The sequence below is a fragment of the Paroedura picta genome, chromosome 1 (genome assembly GCF_049243985.1).
Source record: "Paroedura picta isolate Pp20150507F chromosome 1, Ppicta_v3.0, whole genome shotgun sequence".
Classification (NCBI taxonomy): domain Eukaryota; kingdom Metazoa; phylum Chordata; class Lepidosauria; order Squamata; family Gekkonidae; genus Paroedura; species Paroedura picta.
The window spans coordinates 34324268-34342029 of NC_135369.1; the positions used below are offsets into that span (position 1 = coordinate 34324268).

At 43.8% G+C, this 17762-nt stretch overlaps 1 long non-coding RNA gene across 2 annotated transcripts in view; it reads left to right on the forward strand.

Annotated features, from left to right (window-relative positions):
* The first annotated feature begins 226 nt into the window (after window positions 1-226).
* Window positions 227-17762, forward strand: part of LOC143835437 (uncharacterized) — an 80978-nt gene continuing 63442 nt past the window's right edge. For both annotated transcript variants that reach the window (XR_013230158.1, XR_013230152.1), the window contains exons 1-2: window positions 227-451; window positions 4397-4503. This is a non-coding gene — a long non-coding RNA (uncharacterized LOC143835437). The remainder of the gene's footprint in view (window positions 452-4396; window positions 4504-17762) is intronic.

Consider the following 17762-nt stretch of genomic DNA (forward strand, 5'->3'; position numbering starts at 1 on the left):
GATGGCATGAAAACTAGACCATGGTGCCCAAAGTAGGCCAATGGCTCCACTGGTTGCATTCAACCCTATCCCAGAGCTAAACAGTGGCAACAATAATTATTCACAGGATTCTGGCCAAAGTGTAGCACAGGAACTCAACACCTACCAGCAAGACAGCTGAACCTGATTATTTCTGAGCTTATTTAGGCTGAAACTTGGAAAGGCTGTCTTGCTCAATCAGCTGCAAGACTGTGTGCCAGCTCCAGCTACTGTTGGCGCTTCCTGGTCTTGCTAGACCTGAGGGCCTTGCTCCAGAGGAGATCTAAGTGGGCTGGCCTGCAGTGTACAGGGTGCCTGAGGTTCCCAGAGCTGCCAGTGTCACTAGGGAGAGGCTGTAGCTCAGTCGTAAAACATCTGCTTGGCCTGCCAAATTCCTGGTTCAATCCCCAGCATCTCCACTTCAAAGGACCAGGTAGGTGGTGTTGTGAAAGACCTCTGCTTGAAACAGTGGAGAGCAGCTGCTACTCTGAGTAGACAATACTGACTTTGAAGTGCCGAGGGTCTGATTCAGTCTAACGCAGATACACATATTATCCCCAGAAGTGATCTCATCATGCTTGCAATGCAGTGAGGGTCTTTTAAAAATGTTCTCCCACCCATGTATGGATTTGGGGGGGGGGGGCAGCAGAGCTCAGGATGGAGGCTCCCCTTACCTGACCATGTGCCTGGCAGCCCCGTGAGAACAGCCCAGTTGCCAGCACACTTCTAGCTCATGTGAATGGGAGAAACCAAACCAAATCACTGTTACTAGCAGCAATGGCTTTCTTAGCTGAACAGAACAAAAACAGTCCTCTGTAATAACAGGATGACCAGCTTCTTATCAGGGCTACTCCATAGTCCAGGGAATGGTCTCTCAGCCAGAAGGGTTCTTTGCTTCACAAAATGGCCTCTTCACATGAGGAAGAGTGCTTGCACTCGAAAGCTCGCGCCTTGAATAAATCATTGTTGGTCTCAAAGGTGCTACTGAACTCTGATTTTATTGTGCTACTTCAGACCAACATGACTACCCATTTGAATCCGTCCTCTTCACAATTTGCTATGTTCCTTAATAAGCGATGCTCTTGGTGCTGGATGTTGAGGTAGAAGTTTGGGGCCCAAGCTTAGCAGAGCCCTCAAGAAGCAGGCTGCAGCTTCACATTCAAAGTGCTTCATCACGGTCTAACAGTGGCCTCCCTGATCACATCAAGGCTGGAATCTAAAAATTACCTAAGTACACCAATGTTCGTAATAGAATTGCCACACTTAGCATAGTAGCTTCACAATTAACACCAAACATCTCTTGGAATGCCTGTACAATGCTGCTACCTCTTTCATAAAACCCACCTCAAAGCTCACCTTGTCCATGAAGACTTTGCTGCAACCTCTCAGGCCCCTTCTCTTCTGAAAAACACCAAGTAATAAAGCTCCAGTCTCTTTTTCTTTTTTGAGAAAGTAAAGCAATGTGGGAAAGGTGATTTTGGATGGTGAAGCAGGGCAAGGAAGGGTGCTTATCCCTTTTAATTGAATCCGAGATTCATGGAGTTGGAAGGGACCTCCAGGGTCATCTAATCCTACCCCCTGCACAATGCAGGAACTCACAACTACTTGCCTACCCACAGTGACTCCAGTTTCATCCCCACCACCAAAAAAATCCAGAATCCTGGAGGAAATTCACCACAAGAGATAAACACTGGCACATCCCTTCTTACCCACCCACTCACAATCTGCCTAAATTAATAAAATCAGCATTTCTGTCATTTCCCCTGCTACCTGCTTGCCAAATGCCCCTCCAAATGTCTTCTGGCCCACCTTCATGGCATTTTATGGACATGTTTGTGTGGATGAGCATGTGTCTGCATACTGTACATGGAAAAGGCCTGGAGGAGAGTGTGAAATGCGAGGACAGCCCACAGCCAAAGGATTAAGACCCATTCCCTTCCTATTGCTTCTGCATTTAAAATAGCTTTCTGTTGAAGCCAATTTATTGCATGCATTTTGGCACAGCATATAGTTTGCCTCTTAGAGAGCTCAAGTGCTCAGGTGTGACTGGGGCATTATATCTAGTCCCCAAAGCCAGAGGCACCATTCACATGTGGAATATCACAAATTCCTATAGCTTGAAGATGTAATTCTTTTCCTTGTGGGGAAAATACAGGCAAACATCAGCTCTATGCTTGAAAAGCTGCTTCTTGCACATAGATGCCCCAGCTTGATAGTTTGGTCCCCTGAATAACAGTTATCTCTGCATCTCTGACTCCTGGCATTTTGCTTTCCTCTGTTCAACATAACCATACGAGTCTATAAATAGTGAAGCCATGTCGCTCACTGTATAATACAGTCTGTGCTTTTACAACTCATCATGAACTTCTATGTAATTTATTTTTTATTGAAGAATTCCAATTAATGGCTTCCTGGTGATTTTAAAGCCTCAAATTATCAGTCTCTGAAAACAAAGCAGAGAACATAATTATCATAAACTGAGAATTTTTCATTTTGAAGCTTATCTGTTTGTGCTAAGTATCTTGTCTATAAGTAATTAGTGCCTTTATTTTTTTCAGTAAAAAAATAATGACCATTCTACACCACACAACCAAATTTTGTTAACTGCAAGATGTTCAGTATATATATTTCTGTTTGAAAATGTACCACCTTGGACCAGTTGTGTGAAGCGTTTCATCTAATGATAATGGCAAGGAAATACGTCTGTTTCTCAGGGAAAAATTAGGTGACATGCACTCCCTCAGCCTTTCTAAATTATCTCTCTTTTCTTTTCTATTTTTATGCTTTCTTTCTAACAATAAAGCCTTACAAATATTTGAGCTGCTTAGTTACTTGTATAGCTTCACAAGCCCTGCAGTCTAGGAATGACTTGGGTTTTACCATGGGCAAATGTAAAGAAAACTATATCAAAATGTGCTTAAATAACACTACTGTATAACTTCTTGTCTGGCAAGTGTTAATTTGTAAAAAAAAAAAAAAAGTAGCAACATGGGAGTTGACTTTTTTCTGAAGTTTGCCTCCGACCCCTTGATTTGCGAGGGCCTTCGTGATTGGGGATAGCACCCAGGAGCTGTGAGGCTACTCACGTGTGTTGTGTTTGTCAAAAGTTCAAGTTCCAATTATTGGCCATATTCTGACTTTGTATAAGGCAGCTTCATCTATTCAATGTGTATCAGTAGGGGAGACAATGGGAATGCAGGCCCTGTGAGCCCTGGGGTTGCCAGCATTCAGGAGCTGGCTGGAGATCTCCTGGGCAACAGATCAATTCACCTAAAGAAAATGGTTGCTTTGGAAGCTGGACTCTATGGCATCCCCCCCCAGAAATCGTAGCCAGATGCCTGGAAGAAGTGACAAAATGGCAGTCTGGACAACAATATCAGTGGACTGTTTAGTGGTCACAGAGCACAGATGGAAGTTACATTGCTGACGCTAAGCAGGCTTGAGCTTCTGGTCAGGCAGGCCTCCTAGAAACCTACTTTCAAAACTCCATTTCTTGGCCTATAGCTTGTTAGCCACCCAAGTCCTATCCTGCAGAAAGGCATGGGTTTTCCTCATCACAGGCCTTATGGGCATCTGCTTTATCCTCACCACTGTCCTGTGAAAACTGAGGGATATTTAGGCTGAGGGACAGTGATTGATCTCAAACTGACTTAGTGTAGTCCTGTGCCCGTTATTCTAATCTAAACTCACTAAAACCACAAACTGTTGAATCCTTACACTTCTCTAAGACCAGTGATTTCAATGGACTGTAAAGGCTATAACTTTTTTTAGGATTGCACTGTGAAAGGAGTTAACTAAAAGAAGAGGAGGACAATTCATATTGGGATCTCAGCCAACATGGAACTAAGAAGGCAGAATCTTTTCCATTTCCAAAAAAGAATGTCCACATGATCGTAATATCACATTAAAAAAACAAATGAATGTGCCATGGGTAAGAAACCAACCAAACACAAAGAACCACTTCATATGATAGGTTGTGCCCATGGCTTAACAAAAGGGAAACAAAAAGTGTGAGTGAAATGAATAAAAAGCAGGGCAAGAGCCAACTGCACTGTTTCAAGAATCTGTTATAGAAGTTCTCCATGTCAAACTGTAAGACAAGCGAAGCGGAATGTGGGGAAGAGCCAATCCACAGGAGGATTATGAATGAACATGGGGGGGGGGATTCATCCACTCTTAAATGGAACCATTTGGTGCTTGCATATCAGAGCTGGAGCAGCAACACAAAACCTCTGCTTTCAAGAGCCCATAAAATAAATGAAAACCTAATGAAAAGAATGCACAAAACAGCCTTTATTTAGAGGGCTACTTTGTGGTTGGCCTGGGAAAACAAATATATTTTTTTAAACTGTAATACAGAGAAGATTTGTTCTTTCAGGGCTGTTCTATGAAGACACTGAGAGATTTCCAGCCCGCCTGCAGCCACTGGCCGGAATCCTGAAGACTCAACCATGAATTCTGAAGTTTGACCTGCAGATTTGAAAGGTAACCTGAGAGAAGATAGCAACATTATTTTCCTGCCTCCCTGTTGTGGGCACATAATACTCCAAGGAACATGATGTCAGATAGAGCTGCCAACTCTGGGGCATGCACGGCACGGAGCTGCCAGGGTCAGGGCATGCTGTGCCGCGTGAGCGGGGATGGGGGGAAGAAGCGAGAGTGTGGTGCTTTATAAGACACCACGTGCTTGCTGAGATCCTGAGCCCTTGCTTGGGATTTGCTGGCCCTGGGCTCTTAAGCCAATAATAGATAAACTTATGAACCAATCAAGAGCCAGACAAGGTCCAGTCACAGGCCTCTGTTAAGGACCAATTGCATGCACAGGCGGGAGTTCTGAACATGTATATAAGTTCCACTGTTTTGCTTGTCTGTTGGCCAGTGATTTCTGGTTCCAGTAAAGTTGTTGGTTGTTGGAGCTGAGTGTGCGTGTTTGACTGAACCCATGGATTTAATAGATGATGTCCCTGCTAGGGTTTCCGACAGTCCTGGAGCAAAATGTCCCATCCCTTTATTAAGGGTTTCATGTCTGGAAATGAGGATCAGTATTGAAGGTACAGGACATTTTTGCTCCCTGTACACCTTCACACCACACATTCCAGCTTCCACAACAGGAGGAACTTTTCCATAGGACAGCAGCCATCGTCACAGTTTTCAGGGGAGAACACTCATTTCAGGTTGAAAAGCCAGTTTGGTGTAGTGGTTAGGAGTACGGACTTCTAATCTGGCATGCCGGGTTCGATTCCCCGCTCCCCCACATGCAGCCAGCTGGGTGGCCACAGCACTGATAAAACTGTTCTGACCGAGCAGTAATGTCAGGGCTCTCTCAGCCTTCTTCTTCATATTATTCTATAGAAACCACACAGATGTTTTTATTCTGGTTGACTCCAAATGATATTAACCATATACATTAACCAAAACACTTAATTCTATCAAATGCAACTAACTAGATTCCAATGAAATATGGGGGTCAGGGAGAAAACCTTTTATTTGGTTTATACCCCCAGATCTCCCCCACCCCACCCCAAATTTGGACTTGGGCTTTATCCCATGTAGCGGTTTAGATGCATTAGGCTGGAAGTGGAAAACCAGATGAAAAGGAAGAGTTAATATGCCTCCCCCTTGCACCGCAAACTCTCTTGGTGGCTGCTTTAGATTAAAACAAATGAGATGGAGAGAAGACACGTAGGACATTTTGTAGTCTGACCCTAAACTGTGGCCAAAATGCAACTTTGGGGGTGGTGATGGGGAAAGTTGAAGCTGTATAGCCACTGGACATATAGCAGGTGGCACAGGATTAGAAGAGTTCCTTCTCGTTTCGTGTCTGGCAAAAAGGAATTAAAGCAGGCCAGAGGACAAGGGAGGGAGAGAAAACCAACAGCCGTTGTAACTCTGACACCAATAACTTTTTATGAGGGCCAGTCAAGAGCGTCAGGGATGTCGGAACTGCATTTCTGCCCTTGTGCACCCAAGCCAATAGATCATGACAGTACAGAGAAAGGAAGGGAAAGGCTGTTTATCTTAAAGGGGGGGGGGAAATGCAAATTCACCATTTGTGATGCTATTGCTTTTTGAAAAGAAGTCACAGCAATCAAACCAGTTAGTAGCAACTACTAAAGAAGAGATCTGTAGGTCTGACTAACCATCCATTTAATCAGCACTTTGTTTCCCAACCAGATTCCCCTGCCTACACTGAGGCTAACCACCCTCCCAGTATCTGATTTTTGCAGGTACATTGCCTTTGAGTATGGAGGCTTCATGTAACTGTTATTAGGCATTCAACTGATCTTGCACAAATGTTTCAAATCCCCTTTGAAAGTCATCCAAGCTAGCTGCTCTCACTGCATCTTGCACAAGCTAATCATGCATTGCATGTAGGGTTTCCACAATGGGCACTCCCTGCTAAAACTCAGCAGATTTGCAGAGGGAAAATTGCACCCGAAAGGAGGTCAAGCCAGCAGTGTTCCAACACACTGATATCACTTCTGGTGTATACAGGAAGGGGCATCGGTGCATCACTGGGGATGTTACTGCATCGCCTTTGGGGAGAGACGAATAATAAATCTAATTAATAATAATAATAATCAATGGTGATGGCTCCCGCCATCCTTTATATCCCTCTACTGACCCCTGGCACTTGCCCTGGCAGACCAGGCAACCCTATTTAGATGAAGAAGTATGTTTTTTTGTCTTTCCTGAACCTACTGCCCTTCAAAATAATTGGGGATCCCAAGTTAGAACTTCATGTACACTGAGCATAATTTTATATACTTCTATCATGTCCCCTTTAGTTAGCTTTGTTTTAACTCCCAAATGCTTGTCTCAGGATTTTGTGCAACATACCTGGTGAGCATGGCTCATTCTATCAAAACTTTTTTGACTTCTCTCAATTTCTCAAATATTTCACGTGATGAAGTGCCCCCAAAGCTGCTCTCTCCCTTTCACATCAGGCCGATTTTTACTGGCAACCTTAATGTGCCTGGAAGCTACTTTAATGCTACAGCCCTGACAAACAACAGTTCATGGCTTTAACCCACAAAAGCTTGTCATAATAAATGTGTTAGGCTTCACGCTATCACCAGATTCTTTGCTGTTTTAGCCACAACAGACTGGCACTCTTCTGGAATCTGACAAACAGCATACCCTCTGAATGCAGAAATCCAAGTGACACCCACAGCCATTTGGCTGTATTTTCCTTGGAACTCCAAGGAAAAAGGAGCTGTTTGAGGGGGGGGGGGTTCTGCAGTAGTTTTCGATTTTACATCATCAGTATGGCCCATTATGCGCGGAGTGGAAAGTCTGCATTTGGGGTGGAATGGCACTGGCTAAAATCACCAATTATGCACGCTGCAGGTAGCAACCAGGTGCAGAGTCAACGTATGCCGCCGAAAAAGCTGCGTTAGCGAGATGCGGAAGAAAGTGGAGCTTCCTGGGATCAGGGCGCAACCAGAAGCAGCTCTGGAGTAGCCGCATGCATAATCAGATACTCTGGGTTTTGCTGCCATTGCGTTCTGTCCCATGCGTAAGCGGTTTGCTTCGCTTCTTCCTCCTCCGCGTTCTCCATGCTGCCGTTTCAGCGGCCGTGCATAATAGGCCTATGAAATTTCACCCAAAATTAGGTTATCCCAAGTGACATTTTTGAAAATAAAGATGCCAACAACATGCGGATGGGATTAATTTGATTGATTTCCCTTCTTTCCTTCTTTCCTTCCATCCTTCCTTGGATTTATATCCCACCCTCCAAGCAAGCTGGATCTGGGCTGCTTACATCATTTTAAAATCACATAACAACTATATATAGCTTCATCCATAAATAGTAAACATTAAAACTAAAAAATCCTTAAAATCCTAAAGACAAACATACCAGCTGATTTGCCATCAGACTGCCTTTAATTTCTGGTTTTGGGAGATATAGCCATATACAGGTAGCCTATCAATATTTTAAATCAAATGGTCCATCTTTTCTTCTTTCCAGAAATTCCACTTACTTCCCCTCCAGTCCAAAGCAAGATGGGTTTCAGTGAGTGGATAACAAAATGCTCACATATTTGAAACAGGTGGACGAACTTTCGTCCTCTCTTTAGAAATGGAATACAGTATCTATGCAGATGACTGGATGACTGGGAGAAGGGAAAGAATCAGAGAGAGGTAGCTCTCTCAAAAAGCATCAGTAGCATTAGTGTCATGAGCAAAGCACCCGTCTGTGACAACTCCACAAGACCTTTCAATGGAAAATTGTGCTTGGCTACCTTTTAAAGTATGAGATGCTAATTTGGAGATTTGCCATTTTTGAACTGGAGGGTTGCATTTTTGCATGGAATTTTGTTTAATTTCTCATCCCCCCCCCAAAAAAAAACCTGAAAAGAAAAGGCCTCAGAAACATAAGTGCCTACAGCCAACTGTCAACAAAAATCAATGCTAATAGCACGTAGCCTGTCACTGATTTATGTTGTGATGTAGTAATCTTCTCAATTTAGCAGGATTCCTCGCAAAAAAAATTGCCAAAAGTCTTGCTAGACATTTTATGAAAGTCGGGAGGTGCCATTAGGATGGTAAGGGGGCCATATTAAAGAAGTGTTCACTAGCTCAAAGTGTCAGTAAAAGAGATGAGTGTGTGCGTGTACATGTATGTATGCATGTATGCATGTATGAATGTATGTATGTATACTAGCAGAAAAGTCCATTGCACAAAAAATACAATGGGCTCTAGCCAGAGGCAGGGTGGGGGTGCTGGTGGGGGCTCCCTGCCTCCCTCCCCCCGACCCGGGCAAGGCCACAGCAGGACTGATTGGGGTGGGGTGGGGGTGAGCACTGGTGGGAGCTCCCTACCTCCATCCATCCCCCATGACCCAGGCAGCCCTGCCAGGGGCAAGGGCAAGTGCTGAACTTACCTGACTGCTTCCTCTTTGTGCATCAGGAAGGCATAGGGGAGGCAGTCAAGGATGGAGCATTCCCTACCTGATTGGTCCTCTGGGGGGTGAGTGCCCTCCCCGAGGGCCAGTCAGCGAGGTGGAGGCAATCAGGGGTGGGGCATCTCCTACCTGATTGGTGCTCCAGGATGTGTGACTCCCCAGAGGCCCAATCAGGTAGGTGATGAGTTTGGCACAACCTGCCAGACTCCTATATAAAAGAGTATATGCAAACTCCTTTATATTTTCACGATTGCTCAAGTTTGAGGAAAATAACGAGTTCCATCAATGAAATACACAATTTTATGAGGCAGTGATAGGAACAAATTGTGAATTCACCTGACTCCCTTTTCCCTATTTCTTCTCTGAAAAAAGGAATTTTATATATTGGTATGAGGAGACACACACATTAGGCAATTTTCTCTAGTGATGCACAGTCTCTATCTGCTGAAGAAATGCTAGTAATCATAGAGATCCTGTTCAAGATTCACTCAGCATTCCTTAGATATCTGTCCTGAAGAGGAATTTGTGAATTCATTTCAAATATTCCTTCAAGTAAAAATCAGGTGACAACTTGCAGGCTCATAATGCATTTTGATTTTTTTCTTTTAAACTTTGTGTGGCCTTAGGAAGTAAATTAGGAAATTTTCCCTTGAAATTTTTTACATCCCAAAATTTGCTGATAAATCAGTTCTCATATATAATGTTTATTTTATGACAGATATCTGAAGGAAATGTATAGACAGATCTTGGGGAACGAAGAAGAGCCATACCTTCGTAGCCCACTGGAGCATAACTCAAGGTGTGCAGACTCTGGCCTATGAAGCATTAGTCCTTGTATATGCATTCTCTTTGCAACTGAAACTGTTTAATGGACTCCTCATTAAATTTGCAGATGACACAAAATTGGGAAGCATAGTGACCACTCCAGAGGATATAGAGTTCGACAAGATCTGAACACACTGGGAAAGTAGGCAAATGATGTGACTCAGTAAGGAGAAGTGCAGAAGTCAGTATGGGAGATGCACTTCTGGGTAGCAGTGTGTGGGAATAAGATCTTGGGGTACTTGTGGACTATAAGCTAACGAAGGTGAATGCAGTCCTGGACTGTATCAACAGAGTTATCACATCAAAATCTCAAGATGTCATACTCTCACTGTAAACTGCATTGGTCAGACCCCACCTGGAATACTATGTGCACTTCTGGAGGCCTCATTTCAAAAAGGATGTGGAAAAGATTGAAAGGTTTCAGAAAGCAACGAGGATGATCTGGGGCCTGGGGACCAAGTCCTATAAGGAAAAGCTGAGGGACTTGGGAATGTTCAGGCTGGAGAAGAGAAGGTTAAGAGGGGACATGATTGCTGTTTTTAAGTATTTGAAAGGTTGTCACTTGGAGGAGGGCAGGGAAAGGTTCCTGTTGGCCACAGAGGATAGGACCTGCAGCAATGGATTTAAGCCATGTGGAGAATATAGGCTAGATATCGGGGGGGGGGGGGGATTTTCACCAGCAGAGTAGTTCTGCAGTGGAATCAACTGCCTAAGGAGATGGTGAGTTCCCCCTCACTGGCAGTCTTCAAGCAATGGCTGGACAGATACTTATCCTGGAATGCTTTAGGCTGATCCTGCATTGAGCAGGGGGTTGGACCAAATGGCCTGCATGGCCACTCCCACCTCAGTTTTTGAGCCAGATTAGGAATTCTGAAGGAGCCTCTTGTGGCGCAGAGTGGTAAGGCAGCCGTCTGAAAGCTTTGCCCATGAGGCTGGGAGTTCGATCCCAGCAGCTGGCTCAAGGTTGACTCAGCCTTCCATCCTTCCGAGGTCGGTAAAATGAGCACCCAGCTTGCTGGGGGGTAAACGGTAATGACTGGGGAAGGCACTGGCAAACCACCCCGTATTGAGTCTGCCATGAAAACGCTGGAGGGCGTCACCCCAAGGGTCAGACATGACTCGGTGCTTGCACAGGGGATACCTTAGGAATTCTGAATTAACCTGGGTTTCTCCCCCAAAGTGGAACTCATGTATTAGTAATTCCGCATTCTTTTTAAATTTATGAATTTTTGCAAAGAATCTTTCAATTCCTTCCGTTCTTATGCTTCTTTCCTCAAGTTTTGATTTGTTCATGTTTGATAAAACATTGCAAAAACAGCAATCTTGATGTGAGTACATGTAGATATAACAGTACATGTACTATATCCCTTGTATATGATGATTTTTCAATGGACAGGACTGTGTGCGCATTAAACATGGCTCAGGAAGAAACTTGTACATACAAGTGCCTCAAGGCTGCTCCCCCCCAATATTTTAACATTACACAGAAAGAAAGGGTGAAGGGCAGAAGAAAGGGCAGAAGAAAGCTACAGCAATCTGTGTTTGATCCCATACCAAAATGAATGATACAGATTCTCCTAGTTAAGCTAGAACTGAGGAAGAGTAGAATGCAGCACAAAAAGAATACCTGGAACGATAAAAGGATGGAATGGGGTGGGTGGGGGTGGAATCTGCTGATCTCTGAAAGGGGGCTGGAGGAAGGCCTCCAAAGTTCCTGCCAAAACAACAGCAACAACAACAAAGGAAGTCAGTGTGCTAAATCTGTGACTACTAGATGCTGGGGCTTAGCAGTGGGATATGTTTATCCTTATCATGACACCATGTCGGCACTGTCAGTAGACTGAATGGTGAGTGAAATCCAGCCCCAGTTTGATCCCACAAGGCAAGCTTCCTTGCATTCTTAAATGATGCTGCCAAACCCCCATAGTGAGATGCGAGCTCTCACCTGCCACGAACTGGTCCAGCTTAAACTCAGCAACGCTGAGCGCAGCGGCCAGCCTCCTAAATTCAAGCCTTACCACAAGGCGCCAATCTGGAGCCTGCATAAGCAAAAGCAACATCACGGCAGAGCACAGAAGAGGGAATTCGACACACTCCAAGTTGCAATTATGAAGCAACAGAATTTATTGGGCATAGAAAATACTGTCACTAAACAGCTCAACGGTCCTCATGAGTCCTTTCTGGGCTTCCAAACATGCCGTCGCAGGCAGACAATTTCTTTTCTTCCAGGCTTTTATTAAAAACCAATTCGGGCAAACACCATCGGTCTAGTCAGCAAGAAAACCTGTAGAGCCACAACTCCACATCTTCCCAGGAGGCTCCTCTGTGACATTTTAAGGTGTTAATAGCATGAGAAAATGATGCATTTTTAACACTTTGTAACAAAAAAGGCCCCTCTGAAGACCTGAAACACACAGTTCAGAGAATCACACAACATAGCTCTTCCTAGCCTGAACTACTACTGCCACGGGGGTGGGATCTCATATATTTGAATGCTTACCTTTTGAATTTACCATTCTTCATGACATGCTATTGTTTCACGTTCAGGGAGATTTTTCTTAAATTAAATATCAGAGGCCATATGTTCCCCTGCCTCCATGTGTTGTGGTACAGCCCGACAGCATACATGCAATATGATTTTTCTGGTGGTCCATCTCAGTTCAGAAATTTAGCACAATTGAACAGAGTCATGCTGATTTTGAGTTGCCAGCCAGCAGTTGGCAACCAACAGGAAGCCAGGGGAGGAGGTGGAGACATAGGGACTGTCACTGGGCAACAGTTATGTCACTTCCAGGGAAAAACTTGATGTGACATTATGCATCTCTAGGGACTGCATAGCTTCTGGCATTTCCTAGAGAAACATGATGTCACTTTCAAGGTTTTTCCCAAAGTGACATAACACTGTTGTCCAACAGCAATTTGTTTTTCTTCCACCTGGAGTTCAGAATGCCAGTGGGCAATGGAAGCTGGGAGCAGGAGATCTCCCTGCTCCAGAAGGCAAATGGCAAGCCTACCCTGATCTTTGCACATTCTCCTCAGTGTGGATGGCACCTGCATAGGCCGAACCATTCAGAGAGCTTGCCTGCGTAGGAACTCTGTGCACATGGCCAGTGTTGTAACTTTTGACCACAGATATAGTTTGCAAAAACTGCAAGGAGGCAATCATAGAAAATTCTTGCATTCCAAAGAAATATGGCAGTTAGGAATAGACTTCTGACCAATGCATAGTTGCAGATCAGCTCTAGGACCTGCTGATGATATCATTGGTAAGAGATTACTCTGAGCAGGCTCTGTCCTGCATAGCAGCCAGAGATTTGATCCTGTTTGCTATCCTCCCATGATAGCCACCGTCTGTGTTAGTGTTGGAATATGCAAGATCTGCAATGTGCCTTATTGAGCAGAATATAAAGAGTGTCCTACAGGGGGCACTGGAGAAGATGTATATTTGGTATAGATAGGATAGGAACTTCCTGATGATTTTCAGATTGTCTCCTCCTGTGTCCTGATCGGCTCAACAGGAGACATCTTGCATTTTGAATGTACTTCCTCCCTGCTTGCCTCCAGAACAGTGGTTGAATGACAGAATGATTGCAGACAACAGCTGCTAGACAGTTAAGTCTCTTCTCTCCTCATTTTATACATAGCTGTTTCTCTTCACACTAAAAACTATTTTATTCTTTAAGCAGCCTGGTGCTTCTCTCTCTCTCTTCATATTCAAATGCTGCCAACAGTTAAATAATACAGAGGGTCAAATTTTGCCATACATGATACAGAGCTCACACTTCTACAGGAATTCTAGCCATCCCACTACATGCTGGGATTTCTGAATTATGTCTATCCCTCCCTGTGAGTCCCACCTGGCTTTCACTTCCCATTGGGGTGTTCTTTACCTGCTTATGCCTGATATACAAACTAAGAACAGTTACCTTCTAAACTGTATGTCAGGGCTATAAAACTGCTAGTGCATGGCAAGTAATAAGTGATTAACATAATTAAAGGTTAGGCCTATGAAGCACTAATGTTCATCCTCAGTGAAGACCCAAAGCAGCTGTGTCATACAGTCCTTTTTAAAAGCTTAAAAGTGCTGTGTAAACAGATAAAGGACTGTGAAGGGTTAGTTCTTCACAGAGCCATGAGTGAAAGGCTGTTCCAAGAGATCTGATTGGTTAGCAGCAGCTGATCAGAGAAAAAACTTCTGAACTGGATGCTGAGGAGAGATGTGGTCTGATTTCAACCTTAGTCAAGTACAGAAAATTTTGGAATTCAGCCCTGACTGAGAGCAGTTTAACACAGAAAAGAGAACAGGAGAAAGTTTGCAAGGACAAATGGGTAGTTAGATGGAGACCCCCATTTGGATCGAGAAAAGGGAATAGATACTCTAGAGAGAAGAGAATTCCGTACACAGTCAAACGGAGTTATCTCTGAAGAGTACAGAGATCCCTGGTCTGGTGTGGTTAAAAACTGCCTGTAGAAACCTTAAGAGTCAGTTTTAAAACTCAAGGCAAGTGTTGGTGTTTCAAGAGAAGGGGTATGCATACTGGAAAGAGTGTACCAGCCTTCAGAAAATCAAAAGAGTCAGAGAATGCTAAAGAAAGTGTACTGGAGTGTTTGGAAAACACTGGAACAAAAGCTTCTGGGTGGTATAGAAATCCAAATGAATGAATGAATGAATGAATGAATGAATGAATGAATGAATGAATGAATGAATGAATGAATGAATGAATGAATGAAGATTTTAAGTAACTGTGAACAGCTTAAGAAACTCTCATTAGCCTGAAATATAAGAACTAAGCATGTGCCTGTACTGATTTTACCTCTGTGTTGTCTATGTTCAATTTAATTACCTTAGGATTATTACGTTGGATTTCACCTGATCTTTTCCCTCCATGTTGAATGAAATATTTTGTTAATTTGAAATATAAAAACTTCTTGAGTGCCATTTAAGTTGCACAAATACAAGGTGGCTCCCAGTCCTTCCCTCGGGTTCCTAAGCTGAGCAAACAGCCAGAATATTATATTTTGACAGGATGGGACAGCCAGACCTCTTCAGGAAAGGAGAAAAGAGATAACTAGGACAGCTTAGTCACAGAAGGAAAAGAAAAAATGAGAGGGAAACTTGCCTCTGAGGGAGGGAAGTGGATGGGGGCTGTCATACCGGCTTACAACAGTATTTTTCCACCTGCATTTTATCCTTTCAAACCCCTCTAGGTGGGGCCTGGAGATCTCCTGGAATTTCAACTGATCTCCAGATGACAGCAGTCATTTTGCCTGGAGAAAATAACTGCTTAGGAAGGTGAACTCTATGAAATTATATCCTGCTGAGTTCCCATCCCTCCCCAAATTACCTTCTGTGGTGTCCCCACCCCCTAATCTTTAGGAATTTCCCAACCCAGAGTTGGAAGCCTTACACATTCAGCTGAGAGAGAATGATTGGTCCAAGGTCACCATCAGCAAGTGTAGAGCTTCAAATCCAAGCATCTACAATCCTAGACTAGCACTCTAACCACTATAGAATACTGCTTGTCACATCATGTTGTTAGAATAAAAGGTGCCATGTTTTTAAGTTAGAAAAACAGTGTGCTTCAGCAATCAAAAATGTTCAAAACCTTACTTTAAAGGGAGGATGAAATGATTGCTGCAGAGATTCATTCTAATTTCATGGTGTGGGCCCCATATATCTGAGAGACCGCCTATTGCTTTATGCTCCCTGCAGGGCCTTACATTCTTCAGGTACTAACCTGTTGGTGATTCCTGACCCATGAGAGGTTCACCTGGCCTTGACCAGAGCCAGGGCCAGGGCATTTTCAGCCGTGGCCCCAAACTGGTGGAATGAGCTCCCGGAAGAGCCCTGCAGGAGCTTTCATGGTTCCACAGGGCCTGTAAAACGGAGCTCTTTCACCAGGTCTTTGGTTGAGGCCAGGGTTCGGGAGATCGCAGGGGCTCCTCCACAACCAAGAATTATTGGAATCCCTAGGGACTGGGGCCCTGAAGTGCTACAGGAGGGGGGGACATGGGAGGTGGAGGAAGGAGGGTTATTTTTCTCGCTGTTGGAGTAGGTTGGGATTTGGTTTTATAGTTTTTATGTTTTTATGTATTGGGGTTTTATTCTTGTTGTTACCCGCCACAAGTCAATTTTGAAAGTGGCAGATAAGAAAGCTAATAAATAATAATTTATAGAGAACGAACGACACAATTTGGAAGACCATTAATTAAAGCTTATGAGGTAAAATAAGAGGAAGGGGGATGGGCAGGCTCTCCCTTCACCAGGTATTCTAAAGGTACAGATCCTGTCTAGGGCATTATATGGAAACCCAATTGGCATTTATTGGTGCTGGTTCACTTGTCTCGATTCTATCCTTGCAAAGGAAGCTATGTACTGTGTTACGAAGACATATCTGCACTCAGGGCAGACAATGATCCAGGTACTTTTTGTATGTACGCATGTAAATCCTTGAAATATGGCTGCTATGGTCCACTGAAAGATGAGCCTCAATTGGAAATGGCAAAACTGTAATGTAAAATATACTGAGGCCAGTGGGGTGTGATGTCTTTTGCATACACATTTTCTCCCTTGACCCATGCCATTCTCCCGTGTGGAGGGGGGGGAAGGGGGAGAAAATGCTTCATCTTGCACTGAAATGTGATGTCCTTTTCTGCCAGAGGCTGTTGCTGTTTTAAATGAGGAAAAGGCACAATGCATGAAGAAGGAAAATTAAAGCATATTCATTTTCTAAATTAGATACGGTGTCAGGAGACTCGCTGGAAATAGCATAGTTTGAACACAGCACCAGACTACAAGACAGTTCATTGAACTATTGACCACCATTTATCCCGTAGAAGTCTTTGCAAAACAGGGAGGGAGCCAAAAACAGTTCTACAGCCACTTAATCTTCAGTGACTTTAAAAGAATCCAACACAACTGAGGAGTTTTCTCTTTTTTTCTTCCCCTCACCTTCTTCTTTTAGTATATACAAGACTAGGAAACGCAATAATATTATTAAGGCTTTGATTTACACTTTTTCTAATTCCGTATGGCAGAATACCATTTGGGGTGTATGGGTGTGGCCTTATATATTAGGGCTGCCTGACGTAATGTGTAATGTGACACACAGAAGGAGAATTTAATCTCTTCCCTGTTGCTGTTTTCCAGATCAAAATTCCACAAACATACCAAGCTGCCTCTGTATTCGCCTGTCTTCCCCTCCTACTAAGACTCAACAGCCTTTCAGGAAGGCCAATTTCTAACTATGAACAGCATGGAGGGAAATAGTTAACCTCCCCTCTTTCGGCGTTATGGATCCAGTTCAGAACAGCCCCCTTCCACAGGATATAACCCTTAGGACTGCAGTCTAAAAGTCTTTCCAGTCAAAACTGTCTACCTCACCTTGTAGTGTAGCAGTACATGAGGAAGGGAGGGGCTCTTTCTCATTAGCTTGGCACAGGATTTGCATACTAATGGTGGCAGATTTAATCTCTGATACCTCTAGCTGAAAGGCTCTCGTGCAGCGGGTCTAGAAAGACCTCACTGGCTGAGAGCCAGCGGAAGGGACCGATAATCAGGCTCAATATAAGGCAGCCTCATATGTTCGCAATGATAATATAATGAACCATAATAAAATCAAGGGCAAACACAACCAGCTGACAGGAGCCCATAGGAAAAGCAGCGCTAGTATCATAGCACTAATACACTATAAAAATGTTTGAAATGTATTGCAAAAAATAAAATAAAAATAAAATTGTGCAAGACTTCTCAGGCAATTGTCTTCTTGGGTCAGCTTATCAAGCAGTGCAATGTATGATGACGACCAGGAGGCTGGAACACAAGATACATCTTCTGTCATAGGAAAGGCTCCACTTATCTGGACCAGGAGGCTATTTCTCCAGTCAGCGACAACCCTTCTGTTCATCCTTATGTCAGAGATAATGGAGATCCCTGACAAGTTAAAAATGAGCTGAAATTGATTTGACAAACTTCAGCTTCTACGGGGTGTGCCCAGTTCCTTTTGAGAA